Here is a 14,476-nt window from a genome sequence, read left to right as displayed (position 1 = left end):
CTACCAAGAATAGAAAGTACTGATGACTATGGTTTCAGTCACACACCCTCCCTCCCCTGAAGGTTGGTGTGGAGCCTCTCTCTTCCAAACTACTTAGATTGAAAAGTTATTTTCTTTTTATAAAAAACAAACAAACAAATAATCAAACAAGAAATACAGTTTCTTACTAGAAATAGAGTGAATGGATGTGCGTCAGAGGTCAAGATAACCCTCAAATACAGAGCAGTTTAGTTTGACCATGTGATCTAGATCAGGCACCAATATTCTGTGTCTTAAGGGAAAGGTTGCCTCTGCTCTGCAATGATCCTGAATGAGGTGCTTAAAGATTGGGACGATCATGAATATAGCTGCGCTGGAGAGCTGCCTTGTTCCCAAGTCCTGTGGCGGTTGATGTATGCTGGCAGGGATGACTATTGCCTGTGATATCACTGTACTTGAAAACATGAGCAAGCAAAGAAAACAGCAAGAAAATAAAAAGAAGAGCATTTCTCATGGATTGGAACTAATCAAAATGTTAGAAGAGACAAATACAGTAATAAGATCTGTCAAGGACATCACATATAAAACAATTTGTGAAAAAACAATAAAAATAGATTTTCAATTTAAATTTTTCAATATTTAAGCTTTTTAGCCTTTCACTTAAAATTGTTATGGTAGGAAGTTAAATCAACTAAAAAGATCTATGAGAGAAATATAAAATATGTAGAAAGAGCATAAATAATCAATATGACTAGTGAAAAATGAGTTAGTGAGGACATAGATAAGAGAATTTTCATGTGTATAAAAGGAGTCCTGCAATTTAAAAAAAGAGGAAGTTATACAGGAGAGGTATTATTTAAATAAATCAAGAAATTTACTTTTATTTGAAGAAAGATTTGTGCCTGAAGACTGAAAAGTCTCTCTAGATCTTAGGGAAGATTAATAAAAAAGATCATTTACTAGATATATCCCAGTGAAAATGTTGAATTTCAACAGTAAATATAAAATATTATAAACTTCTATAAAAGCAAGTAACTTTTAAAGGAAAGAGAATCTGACTTACATCTGACACATTTATAATATTAAAACTTATCAGTCAAAGAAATATAATCTTCTGAGACCAAAGGAGTTAGATTCAAGATACTATTCACCTGTCAGTGAAAAGGAATGACATTTTCAGATATAAATGGATTCGGAGTATATATCACCCATGTATTCTGAGGAAAATAATTATGAAAATACAATAACCAAATGACAATTAAATGAGAACTAAGATATTGTAAAAAATGAGGATTATATTGGAGAAAGAGTGGTAAGTAATGACTTACAATTTGCATAATTACTCTAAATGGAAAATGTCATTATGATTGAGGAATTATAATACTGCAGTGAAGTAAGGGATCATAAAAGAAATGAGATAAATTGTGAGGTAAACCCTAAGACTTGATTTCAACAAAATCCAGGACCCTGAAGCTATAAGAAATGGAAAAGGAATTAAAACCTTCTAATTGTCAATCTAGAAGAACAATATGCAACAGGAACTGTTAGTAATTACCTAGTACTCATTTTATTTTTCTTCCTAATACTGAAAATTTAATTTTATTCATAGAAACAACTTATCCAAATAGAACAAGACATTTTCTGCCATGCCTTGCACAAGGAAAAGGCAGGTGACCACGTGTTAGGCAATTGATATATGTGGAGATTTTGGCATGATGCTGGATGGATACCAAATGGTTGCTGATTGTGTTGAAATGTATGCCTATTTTACCTTCTCTCTTCCCCCTCATTTATGCTTGGAACATGAATTTAATGACTAGAAGTCCTTGAGACAATACAATAAGATAAATGAAAAAGAAAGAGAAGTTAAACCAAAAGTAGGAAGAGAAAATGCATTGATCAGACTGTCAAACCTCAGAGGGAAGGCAGAGAAAGGTGGGGGAGTGGGGGAGAGATAAACCAAAGGACTTATATGCATGCATATAAGCATAACCAATGGACACAGATCCTAGAGGGGTGAGGGCATGAGTGGGGAGGTGGTGGGGGCAATGGGGAAATAAGGACACATATGTAATACCTTAATCAACAAAGAAAAAAAGTATATGTGGAGAAAAGTAAAAACAATAAAAAGATTAATGCCTAAAGTAATGAAATGGGGAAAAAGGATAATGAAGTATAGGTTTTTAAAATTACTAATATAATATTATGAGAGACTAATATATAAATTCACAAGAAAAATGATAAATTGAAATCCAGGTGACATGAATTATTTACATATAATGTGCAAATTATTAAAATTGACCAAGTAATAGAAATCATTAGCATGCAATAAAAGATAGTATAAAAGCAATTAAATATTTTCAAATAAGATCAATGTATTGTTTTACAAATAGCTTCATCGCAATGCTTTCAGTAGTTAAAAAAAAGATACAGAATAATAGTTAGATAAACTGTAACTTTAAGTCTAATCACATCAATAGAGAAAAATCTAAATTATTTTATTTAATAGTTGCATAATATTTCAGATGATATATTATTTGAGAAAAGCAGCCTGTTAATTGTATTGTGGAAATATTAATTAATTTTTATTTTGTTTAATAATATCAAATACCAATACTATGCTTAATTATAGCTATACTGGCTTTCATGTGACACTGAATACAAAAGACCTAGAGAAAAAAATAGAGACATAAAGGAAACATACTGTGGGGTGTGCAGGTACTCTGCCAGGAGCTGGACCTCCAAGGATGCCAGGTAGTAGACAAAGAAGACAGGAAAAGTCATAGGCTTATAGGGGAGTCTTTATTATAGACCATGTAGCCATTGCTACCAAGGAACCATCAAACAAACAGTTCTTCAAAGTAGCCTCATAAAGTAGCCACGCAAAGCAGCCCTTGCTAATACAGTTGCAAACACGGGAGCCATAGAAGCCATACAAACATAGGAGCCAGCCTTTCATAACAGCAGCTTCTCACTGGCTGGTCAGTAACACATCTTTATACCAACTTAGACAAAAGAGGCCTCTTGCCAGATAGTGACATCAATATTTGGGTTATAGAAAGGAATACCTACGCATACAGTAAGATTGCTCTGTCCTTCTCAGATTGGCCTTGAACAACCAGAATACTAGGTTAGGGTTCCCACACATACTTCAAAGGCTATTGTATTAGTTTTCTATTGCTGAAATGACAAGAAACACAAAGCTGGTGACTAAAAACAAGATAGACATTTGGCGTTACAATTTTGGAGATCAGAAGATGAAACTTAAGGTATCATTAGCGCTACATTCCCTCTAGAGCAGCGGGTTTTCAACCTGTGGGTCGCGACCCCTTTGGGGGTCGAACGACCCTTTCACAGGGGTCGCCTAAGACCATCGGAAAACACATCTATAATTACATATTGTTTTTGTGACTAATCACTATGCTTTAATTATGTTCAATTTGTAACAATGAAAATACATCCTGCATATCAGATATTTACATTACGATTCATAACAGTAGCAAAATTACAGTTATGAAGTAGCAACGACAATAATTTTATGGTTAAGGGTCACCAAAACATGAGGAACTGTATTAAAGGGTCACAGCATTAGGAAGGTTGAGAACCACTGCTCTAGAGGAAGGGTGGGGAATGTCCGGCCTGCAAAATCATTTGGTTTGGCCCTGCCAAGACATTAGGGGAGAGTTGATTAAATGTTTGACCAAATATAGCAGGATAATTTTTAAGTTGATAATCTTGTATGGTTGGATAATGATGTTACAAATATCCAAATGGCCCTTGGCAGAAAAAAAGGTTCCCCACCCCTGCTCTAGAGCATTCAGGAGAGAATGCATTTCTTTGCGTCTTCCAGCTTCTAAAGGTTACCTGAATCCCTTGGCTTATGACCCCTTCCTACATCCTGAAAGTGCATCACACCAATCTGATTTAAACATCATTTTCCTTTATTCTGTCTGTTGTACTTCTGTTTTCTTCTTATAACTATCCTTATGATCATACTGAACCCACCCAAATAATCCAGAACACTCTCCACATTATGTTTAACTTAATTACATTTGGAAAGTTCCTTTTGCCATATGTTTTTACATATTCAAAGAACCCCAATTTGACATTTTTGGAGGCCACCGTTTAGACTACCACACGATTAATAACTTCATTACATTGATACAATAGTTGCAATAGGCTGGGCTGGTGTGGCTCAGTGGTTGAGCATTGACCTATGAACCAGGAGGTCATAGTTCAATTCCTGGTCAGGGCACATGCCTGTGTTGTTGGCTCGATCTCCAGTGTGGGGTGTGCAGAAAGCAGCCGGTCAATGATTCTCTCTCATCATTGATGTTTCTGGCTCTCTCCCTCTTTCTCCATTTCTCTGAAATCAAGAAAAACATATTTTTATAAAAAAGTTGCAATAGGACAAGAAAACAAGATAAATATTTGACTATAATTTTTTTAAAAGTCATTTAATCAGTGAATGCTGAGTTTCTGATGTTATTTCTATGTTTGATAGAGAATCTCTAAGATTCACAAGAAACAGCATAAGGCATTTGGACAAATCACAACTCTATCTGTCAATCATTGTTCTATGGGTTTACATATGTTCACTTATTATTTTAATTGGATATATTTTCACATCATTGCAATGAAGTTTCAAATACCTAGTAACCTAAGGAAATGCACAAACAACTGAATTTATTCTTAGGTATTAAATAGAAAAATAAGTTGTTAAGTATATAAGTTCTATCATATGTTAAGTACTTAATATAGATCCATTCCTCATGAAACCAAATGTGTGTTTGGTTGCCTGCTACAGAGAAAGCCAAACTTATGAGATAGGTGCTGATGTGAAGAAAAGTGATTTATTCAAGTGCCAGCTACCTGAGGAGATGGCAGACTCCCATCCTAAAAAAAACCAAAAACATCTTAATATCTTCATCAAGCCAGTGATTCTTACAGGGTACAAGGAATGGAAAGGACACATTGTGGATATGCAGAGAAACTGCAGACATGCAGGCCACCTTCTTGGTAGTGACAATATAGAACTTTACTGTCAGCATTCTGGAACTGGTTAGTGTTGGTCAAATTCCTGCAGTTAGGCCATTTCATGTTCATAGGGAATTGGAACTGCCGAGTCCTGCAGGATGTTCATAAGGAAACTGTTAGTATATAACTTTCCTTCTGTGAGTTTTGTTGTGCTAGTGCATTTTATTGTAGTTATTATTTTATAGTCACTTGGAATAATATAAAGTTTTCATATTTTAAATGTAGGAACCTATATTAACTCAAGTTAATATTCTTCTAGTTTTCCTTAAAGTTAATAGAGTTAGTCTTATGTGGGTTGAAATATATTTTTGTTATAACTAACTTAATTCATGTTAAGATTTTTTAAACTCTATATTATGACCAAGTTTAGTATTATTAGTCCTGCACAAGTTAAAGTATATAAAAATGTGGTATATGATCATGATTACACTCAGATCATGAATGTTTATAAAAGTACAATTTCAAAGGACAGACCTTTGAAAAATATATTCCAATAAATGCATTTTATCACTGAGAGCTATATGTTTCTATACCAATTGTTAGTTTATTGAACTTGCTATGCATTAATATCTGAGGAATGAGATTTTTCAACATTTTTGTATTGAATTACAAATGAACAAATAATATATTTAAAAATATATAATTACTAAGATTGGCTAAGAAGCAATGCAGATGATTTAATAGAAACTAATTTTGGCTTTCTTGACACAATGCTGATATCATGAGTTGAAAGTAAGTATTATCAGTTAAATAACTTGGCATACAATCTGTTGGTGAATTTCACCATGACCTTCTGATTTGTCTTATTTCCTTTCCCACCCCTTCTCCTCCTCTTCCTTATTCTTCCTCTTCTTCCTCACAAACTGAACTGCATCCAGCATGGCCAGTGGTGAACCTGAGGAGGGGTGGTGAAGGACTAAAGAAAACAGACAAGAGAATATAGTTGGGGCCAGGTGGATCACTGCACCTGGATGAGGACACAGTGACACAGCCTGTAAGCCGAATCTTTATTTTATAGTCAGATCACACAAAGCAAAACAAAGGAGTGGTCAAGATGTTTACAATGTTCTTGCGAGTTTCAAATCTACTTCTTTCCTGTTGTTGCAATTTTCTCGAACTCTATCCGGCTTTGTTTTGGCAGCACTTGCTGCACCTCCCACAGTCCACATTCATCAGCTGCCTAGGACAATAAGGTTGGACTATAAAGTCAAGCTTACATACAACCATAGCCTTTGGCTATAATTGTGCTGGGAGGGCTTTTCCCTCCAAGCTGGGACTTGTATTTGGCTTTGCCACAAGAAGACCATGCCCTCTCATCAGTCTGAGGCTTGAACCTGTCCAAACTCTCCACACAAACTGGTTCCATTGTTTGTTTTTTATATTCTATGTATGTAACTCCAATTTCACTATTCAATAGGAAGGTATAATGTAATTAATTGATTACACTGGTTTCTAAAGTTTAACATGTTCATCTAGGCAATGATTCAAATTTCAGTAGAAAAATTAATATAACAATACATTACATATCTCAAATCTCCACTTAGGAAGCAGAACTTACCAGCCTTACTTGCTTCCACCTGTAGGAGGGTTTGATTCCAAAGAGGAGGCTATTCTGCTCTGGGGGAGGATGGGAGAGATATTATAGATTCAGTCTAAAGTGGATGAAGTCCCAATAGTAAGTTCTTTTATTCAGTATCATCAGAATATTGTTCTTTTTCTTCTGCATCTGTTCTTAGCTGTACTGAACTTATACCTGTCAGCAGTTTGTCGATGAGATGTGTGCAATTTTCAATCTGAAAAGCTCTAAACTATACTGGAGATACTATATACTGAATTGCCAAGATACTACAATAAATTAATTTTCTCTTCAAACCATTTAGAAATGGTTTTATGTTACTCAGATTGTTATTATTAAGGGAGAATTTTGACTGCCCCAAGCAGTTAATCACAAAAATTTGAATATTATAATTGTAGGCAATGTATCAGTAGCTTCATTTCATCAAAAATTAAAAAAAAATTAAATATATGCTGACACTAATCATGTCAAACTGACACTTGATTTACTGAAGATATGAGTAATAAAAACATAAGCAACATATAAGTACACTGTTTACCAAAAATTTAATGACAATGCAATCCAGATACTATATCTTATACATATAAAAGCAGTGGTACTTAGGATATATGTATAAAGGTACACGGTAGCCTTTTTCATAGTAATAAAAATTAAAAAGTAAATGTCTTTCAGTAAGATAATGACTAAGTAAATAATGGTGCACTTCAGACATGTAATATTATGAATTCATTAAAAAGAGTAAGAATCACAGTTGAACTAAATGATTACAGTAGTTGTTGCTGAGTAAAAATAGAGATATACAGATTAAAGTATATAATATAACTAGAGGCCCCGTGCATGAAATTTGCACACTGGGGAAGGGTCCCTCAGCCTAGCCTGCACTGTCTCACAGTGCAGGATCTCTTGGGGGGTGTAGCAGTGCACCAAGTGGCTGGCAGCCAGGGAGGAACCCAAACTGGGGCCGAGTGCCACACCACTCATACTCATCCCGGCCCACTGTGCCTGCTGCTGTCACTCAATAGTGCTGCCATGGAGTCAGGAGAGGCTCCCACTGCTGCAGCTGTGCTCACCAGCCATGAGCCTGGCTTCTGGCTGAGCGGTGCTCCCTCCATGGGAGCACACTGACCACCAGGGGGCAGTTCCTGCACTGAGCATCTGCCCCCTGGTGGTCAGTGCGCATGATAGCTACTGGTCATTCAGGTTGTTCCACCATAAAGGTCGCTTAGGCTATTATATATACTAGAGGCCTGGTGCACAAAATTTGTGCACAGGTAGGGTCCCTAGGCCTGGCCAGCGATCAGGGCTGATTTGGGCCTTCTGGCTGACAGCTGGAGCCTTCCTTTGTTCTGTGCCACCCCTGGGTGGTCAGCACATGTCATAGCGAGCGACCAAAGTTCCCAGTTTCCTGGTCGAACTCCTGAGGGGACACTTTGCATTTTAGCCTTTTGTACATATATAGATTAATTACTGTTTTACTTTACATATAAACAATTGTATGTCTACTTTTGTCTGACACTATATTTGTCTGGAGGTGTATATAGCATTTGCGTTTCCTGTCTTCATTGCTGAGACAGACATAAAAGCCAATCCAAGAGGTTAAATGAACACTTTGCTGACAAACAGCATGCTCAGTCCCTAGTATTTGGGCTCTGGAATCTACTCGGCTTGTTTAGGTGAAATATTAAAAAAAAATGTGTTCCTCCAGTAACTGAATTTATAAAACAGAGTGGACAATTACCACCTTAATTTGTAGAAATAAATGGGGTATAAAAAGAAAGTGGGGGAGTTTGACCAAAAATTCTACCTCAAAGGTCATGATGGCATCACTTCTTGACCAATAACCTTAACTTACTCAGCTTTCATATACTAAAAACTTGGGGGGAGGGGGCTGGGAAATGGTAAATGTTTAGGGGTTTGGAAAAGGACCAAGGAGGCCTTTAAAATCAAAGTAATTTTAGGATAAAAGAGAACAATTAGGCTGAGAAACCAAGATGGTGGCATAGGTAAACACCGGAAATTGCTGCCTCCCACACCAACTTCAAAAATACAACTAAAAGACAAAACGGACATCATCCAGAACCACAGGAAGGCTGGCTGAGTGGAAATTCTGCAACTAGAAGGAAAGAGAAAAGCACACTGAGACTCAGAGGAGGTGCGGAAGTAAAGTGCACAGGTACGGAGGGCTGGCAACTGAGGACACAGCTGTCTTTTTGAATCGGGAGGGAGTCTCAAACCCCCGACTGTTCTGAACTCCAGTTCTGGGAAGTCTCTGGGGACCCCGACTCATACGGAGAGAAACTGGACTGTCTGGCAGGGGGCAGAACTCAGAACTCGAGGGCGGCTTCCTCTCAGAGGTGTTTGCAGCGATTACTGCGGGACACTGAGACACAGGGCCTCTTAGGGCAGGCCTAGGATCATCCACAGCTGCTTGCTCCGCCCTGTTGATCCCCTGAGACCCCACCCCACCCAAGCTGGAGCAGAGGCTTTTGCATATGAATGCCCTGGCCCTTTGCAATCTGAAAATTACCTAACAAACTGTAGCTGGGCCAGACAGAACCAGAACCTCCAAGAGAAGGCCTAAGGCCCCACAGCAGTTTGCATTGCTTCACAGCTGGCCTCATCTGGGCACCTCCAAACCCCAAACAAGGAAGGGGAATCTGCAGATCTCTTCGTAGCTCCTGCTGGGTAGCCTCAGGAAGAGGCTAAATTAGCTCCTCCTTAGATCCAAAAGCCAGATTACAACTCCTCAGATCCATAAGAGACACACTCAGGGGCAGACTCAGTGAGCACCAAAGCCCCACTGAAGCAAGTCTTGCCCCAGAAGGGTGTCTTCAGCACAGAAGTTCTCCCACTGCAGACACAGCTGATTCTCACAGCCAATTGGCCTGGAGGTCAATTCCTCCCAGTGATACCTACAACAATCAAGGCTTAACTATGACAAGACTTTGCACAAAGCTCACAAAGGGGTGCACCGAGAGTGTCTACCTCAGGAAATTGGGGAGGCTGAGCCACTGGGCCCTATAGGACACCTAGCACACAAAGCCACTCTACCAACACAGGGAAGCATAAAAAATGTGGAGACAAAGAAACAGGACACAAATGACAGAAATGGAGGAAAGCAAACAACTGGATATAGAGTTCAAAACCACGGTTATAAGGTTTTTCAAGAACTTTCTAGAAACCGCAGATAAATTTAGTAAGACCCTCAAAAAGTCTGGTGAGACCGTCAATAAATGTAGTGAGACCCTCAAGAAATCTAGTGAGACCCTCGAGGTTATGAAAAATGACCAACTAGAAATTAAGCATACACTGACTGAAATAAAGGATATTATGCAGAGTTCCAACAGCAGACTAGAGGATCGCAAGAATCAAGTCAAAGATTTGAAATACGAAGAAGCAAAAAACACCCAACCAGAAAAGCAAAATGAAAAAAGAATCCAAAAATATGAAGATAGCGTAAGGAGCCTCTGGGACAGCTTCAAGTGTACCAACATCTGAATTATAGGGGTGCCAGAAGAAGAGAGAGAGCAAGATATTGAAAACCTATTAGAAGAAATAATGACAGAAAACTTCCCCTACCTGGTGAAAGAAATAGACTTCCAAGTCCAGGAAGCGCAGAGAACCCCAAACAAAAGGAATCCAAAGAGGACCACACCAAGACACATCATAATTAAAATGCCAAGAGCAAAAGACAAAGGAAGAATCTTAAAAGCAGCAAGAGAAAGACAGTCAGTTACCTACAAGAGAGTACCCATATGACTGTCAGCTGATTTCTCAACAGAAACTTTGCAGGCCAGAAGGGAGTGGCAAGAAACATTCAAAGTGATGAATACCAAGAACCTACAACCAAGATTACTTTATCCAGCAAAGCTATCATTCAGAATTGAAGGTCAGATAAAGAGCTTCACAGAGAAGAAAAAGCTAAAGGAGTTCATCACCACCAAACCAGTATTATATGAAATGCTGAAAGGTATCCTTTAAGAAGAGGAAGAAGAAAAAGGTAAAGATACAAATTATGAACAACAAATACACATCTATCAACAAATGAATCTAAAAATCAAGTGAATAAATAATCTGATGAACAGAATAAACTGGTGACTATAATAGAATCAGGGAGATAGAAAGGGAGTGGAGTGACTATTCTTGGCGGGGGAAAGGGTGTGGGGGATGCGGGAAGAGACTGGACAAACATCGTGCACCTATGAATGAGGACAGTGGGTGGGGAGTGAGGGCAGAGGGTGGGGTGGGAACTGGGAGGAGGGGAGCTATGGGGGGGGGGAAAAGAGGAACAACTGTAATAATCTGAACAATGAAGATTTAATTTTAAAAAAAAAGAGTACAATTACTAAGATTCAACCTCTGAGTTTTCAAAGGTTCTTTGGGTAAGATGCACATTTACCAAGTTGAACATTTATAGCCACTGCCATTTGAAGTATTGAACCTCCATTCATTTGAAACTTGCCTAATACCATATGTCCTCTTGTATTTTTCTTGTACTGGTTTTAACTCTTGAAATACTGAACTTTTTAACACTGCATGTCTTATTCCCTCCAACTAAGACTGTAAGCTCTTGGAGAGAAATGCCTGTATTATGCCTATACCCCCATTCCTTACCAAGAGGGTCAACCTTGAACTGAACCTTGAACTCTTTCATGTTTTTGGAACGCCCTTGGGATTTGCATTCTGAAAATGGACACAACATGTTTTTAGTGAAAATCTAATGGCCAAGAGCCCAGCCAGTGTAAACACATTATTTCTACGTCTCCACTTTAATGACAAGAGATTGTTTAGATTTAGAGAAGAAAAGAGTGGATTTATTTTACAGTGTATTAAAGTATTGGAAATGAATCCACTGAGAGTTCTTTGGATTTTATGCGGTATCATGGTGCAAAGCCCAGGCCTCCCTATTATCCTCAGAGCTGAACAACAGATTCCAGGTAATATCGCTCTCCCTACCCCCACCCCCACCGCATGGGCACTTGAAGCTGCCAGTTGTTTTGCATCAGGGTCCGCACCACCAGGCTATAAACCAAATGCAAACTCCAGGCTTTTCAGCGGACAGGCCTACAACGAGAGGAGTGGAGCCTCACACAGAGGAGCAACCCCAAAGAGCAGTCAGATGCCGCTTTTCCAGCCTTCCGCTTTTGAAGATAAGCCGAGGTAACAGAAGCACATTTGTACATGGACAGAACTGTAAGCCGGAGAGAAAACAGGCACATATGGACTGGGGACATTCAGAGCCAGAGAGTGAGGGCACAAACCGTGCAGGGTGACGAGAGGCCACCTGCGGCCAGGGTGTTGTGTGCTGGTGAGTATGTGGGCATGTGAAGTCGTCTCTGGAACCATTGGCCATGCAGTCTGGCCTGGCATGGCTTCTAGGTCAACGAGAAGCAGGTGGCTTTGTTTCTGGAATGTGAATGAAGGAGTGGAGCCAGGGCTTAGAGAAGACAATGTTCCCTGGCGGGAACTCGTAATCTACACCAAGGCTTGGACAGCATGAAACTTACTGTCCAGCTTCCTGGCCCAGCCTTCAGACTGAGCCGGAAGCCCGCAGTGGGGACAGCCTGGATGGCCAGCAAACAGCACCCTCAGGATGCGGTGTGGGCCCCGCCGCGTCCCCCAGCTAGAGGGGCGGCTCCAAGCTCCCATCATTCTCCCAGGCAGCCAGCACTACATTCCATTTAAAAATAACACCTATGTGTATCGTCAAACAACTGCAGGTGGCGAATAAACATCCGCGGGGCAGCTTCGCCCTGGCTGGCCAGCTTTGTCAGGAAGGACCTCGCAGCTGCCTTGAGCCCTGGCCTCGCAGCCCCAGCCTTGTGGCTTTGTCCAGAGCTGCCTTTCTCAGAAATCCTGACCCACCGTGCCAGAGGCCAAGGTGGGGCGTGGCTGGGACGGGAGCTGTTAGCTATGGAGCTCGGACTTTCTCTCACCTGTGTTTGCTTCTGGGCTGTCCCTGACTCACCTGCCTTCGCTGTCAGTGTGGAGGTTTCCCGGCAGAGTGGCTCTGCTGCCACTTGGCAGAAGGAACCAGTGGTCCTTCTGGGAAAGCAGCAGTGGCCATCGTGAGCGCTCACAGACGCCACTGGCATGCGGGAGTCCAGGCCGCCCTCGGCCAGGCCTGCCTTCCCCGCCCCCATCCCCGCTGCCGCTTGCCCAGGGCCGGCCCTGAGAAAGCTGCAGCTGCCATTGGGAGCACTCACAACTGCTGTTGCCACCATGTAGGGAGCACAGGCCGCCCTGCACCAGGTCCACCTCCCCCACCCCGTCCCCACTGCCGCTTGCCCAGGGCTTGCCCCAACACTGCAAGTCCCCGCCCCCATCCCCAACAGCAAGTTCCCACACACCCAGCCAGTCATTACTGTGAAGGCGTCCCGACCAATTTGCATATTACCCTTTTATTAGTATAGACTAGTGGACTGGTGCACAAATTCATACACATTGAAAGGGAATTAATTAGAAGAATTTTTTTTTTTAATATCGCTATTCACCCTTTCTCTATAATAGTAGTGTCAGATATTAAAGAAAAGTAGTAAAATGTATATGAAAATAACATATAAATTTATTAATAAATAAACAGTAACAACATGATATAACAACAAAGATATGATACAAAAAAACAATAAAAACATGATATAAAAACAACAAAAACATGATATAAAAATAACATTGATACAAACAATGACTGATAAATTGATTAAAATTATTCTAATATGTCCCTGTACACCACATTAAGAGTAAAAACACTTTCAGAGTGCTTGACTAGTTTCCCTTGTGATAAAGTGTTTACTACTTCAACTTTAACATCACATGCTCTTGGAACTCTAGAAAAACCAACATATAACTGACCATGTCTGAAAACAGGTTCAGGTAGAAATATTCCTACTCTGTCTAGAGTTTGTCCTGTGATTTATTGTCATCACAAATGCTGACATCACGGGAAACTGTCTTTGAATTAATTTAAATGGGAGGCCAGTGTCAGACAGGGACAAATCAATTCTTGGAATCAGAACAACCTCTCCTTCCGCAAATCCTGTTAATACTTCAGCTTTGATTATGTTAGGTCACAATCTTTGGATAATAAATCTAGTACTTTTACAAAGACCCTATTTACTATTAAGATTTCTCAGTAGCATGATTGCACATACTTTCAATTTTAATTTATGACATGGCATTTCCGAAGGTATAATACTATTAAGAAATTTGATGGGAAAATTTTCCTTTTTGGCATCATCCGTTGAATTGATGGAATCATCACTCAAATAGGTGTGAAAATCTCCATCAAGAATATTCAAAATTTCTTCATTTAATTTATGTACATGCTCATTTTTAGGACAAAGAATTGCACATCTAGATATATTTTTAATATTATCTATAGATATACTGTTTCCAAAGTTAGCTTCAATAACAGACCCAATACAAATCATTTCATGGGGAATTTCAATAATATCCATTCCGAAATGAAAACAGCTATCAAGTTTGCCATCTCCAAGTTTTACTCACCATTCACTACAAGCAGAATCCTCTGATCTCATATTTGTTTTAAGAGACAACTTTCTGAAACATCCCCAAACACTACAGTACTTTAAAATCATTTGTACTATGGCTGATCGCATAGCATGTGGCACAACACTAAGACATTGTCGAAAATCCCCTCCAAGAAGAACTTTCTCACCAAATGCAACACTCAAATTCATAATTTCTCTTAATAATCAATCTATGACATTTATAGCATGACTGGATGCCATGGTGCATTCATCAATTGTGAGAACTTGGGCCTTTTTAATGGTTTTAGCAACTTTACTCTTTTTTTTTTTTAAATATATTTTATTGATTTTTCCACAGAGAGGAAGGGAGAGAGACAGAGAGCTAGAAACATCA

The sequence above is a fragment of the Myotis nattereri genome (assembly GCF_964212035.1).
Source record: "Myotis nattereri genome assembly, chromosome: 3".
In the NCBI taxonomy this organism is placed as follows: domain Eukaryota; kingdom Metazoa; phylum Chordata; class Mammalia; order Chiroptera; family Vespertilionidae; genus Myotis; species Myotis nattereri.
This window is presented reverse-complemented; position numbering follows the sequence as displayed.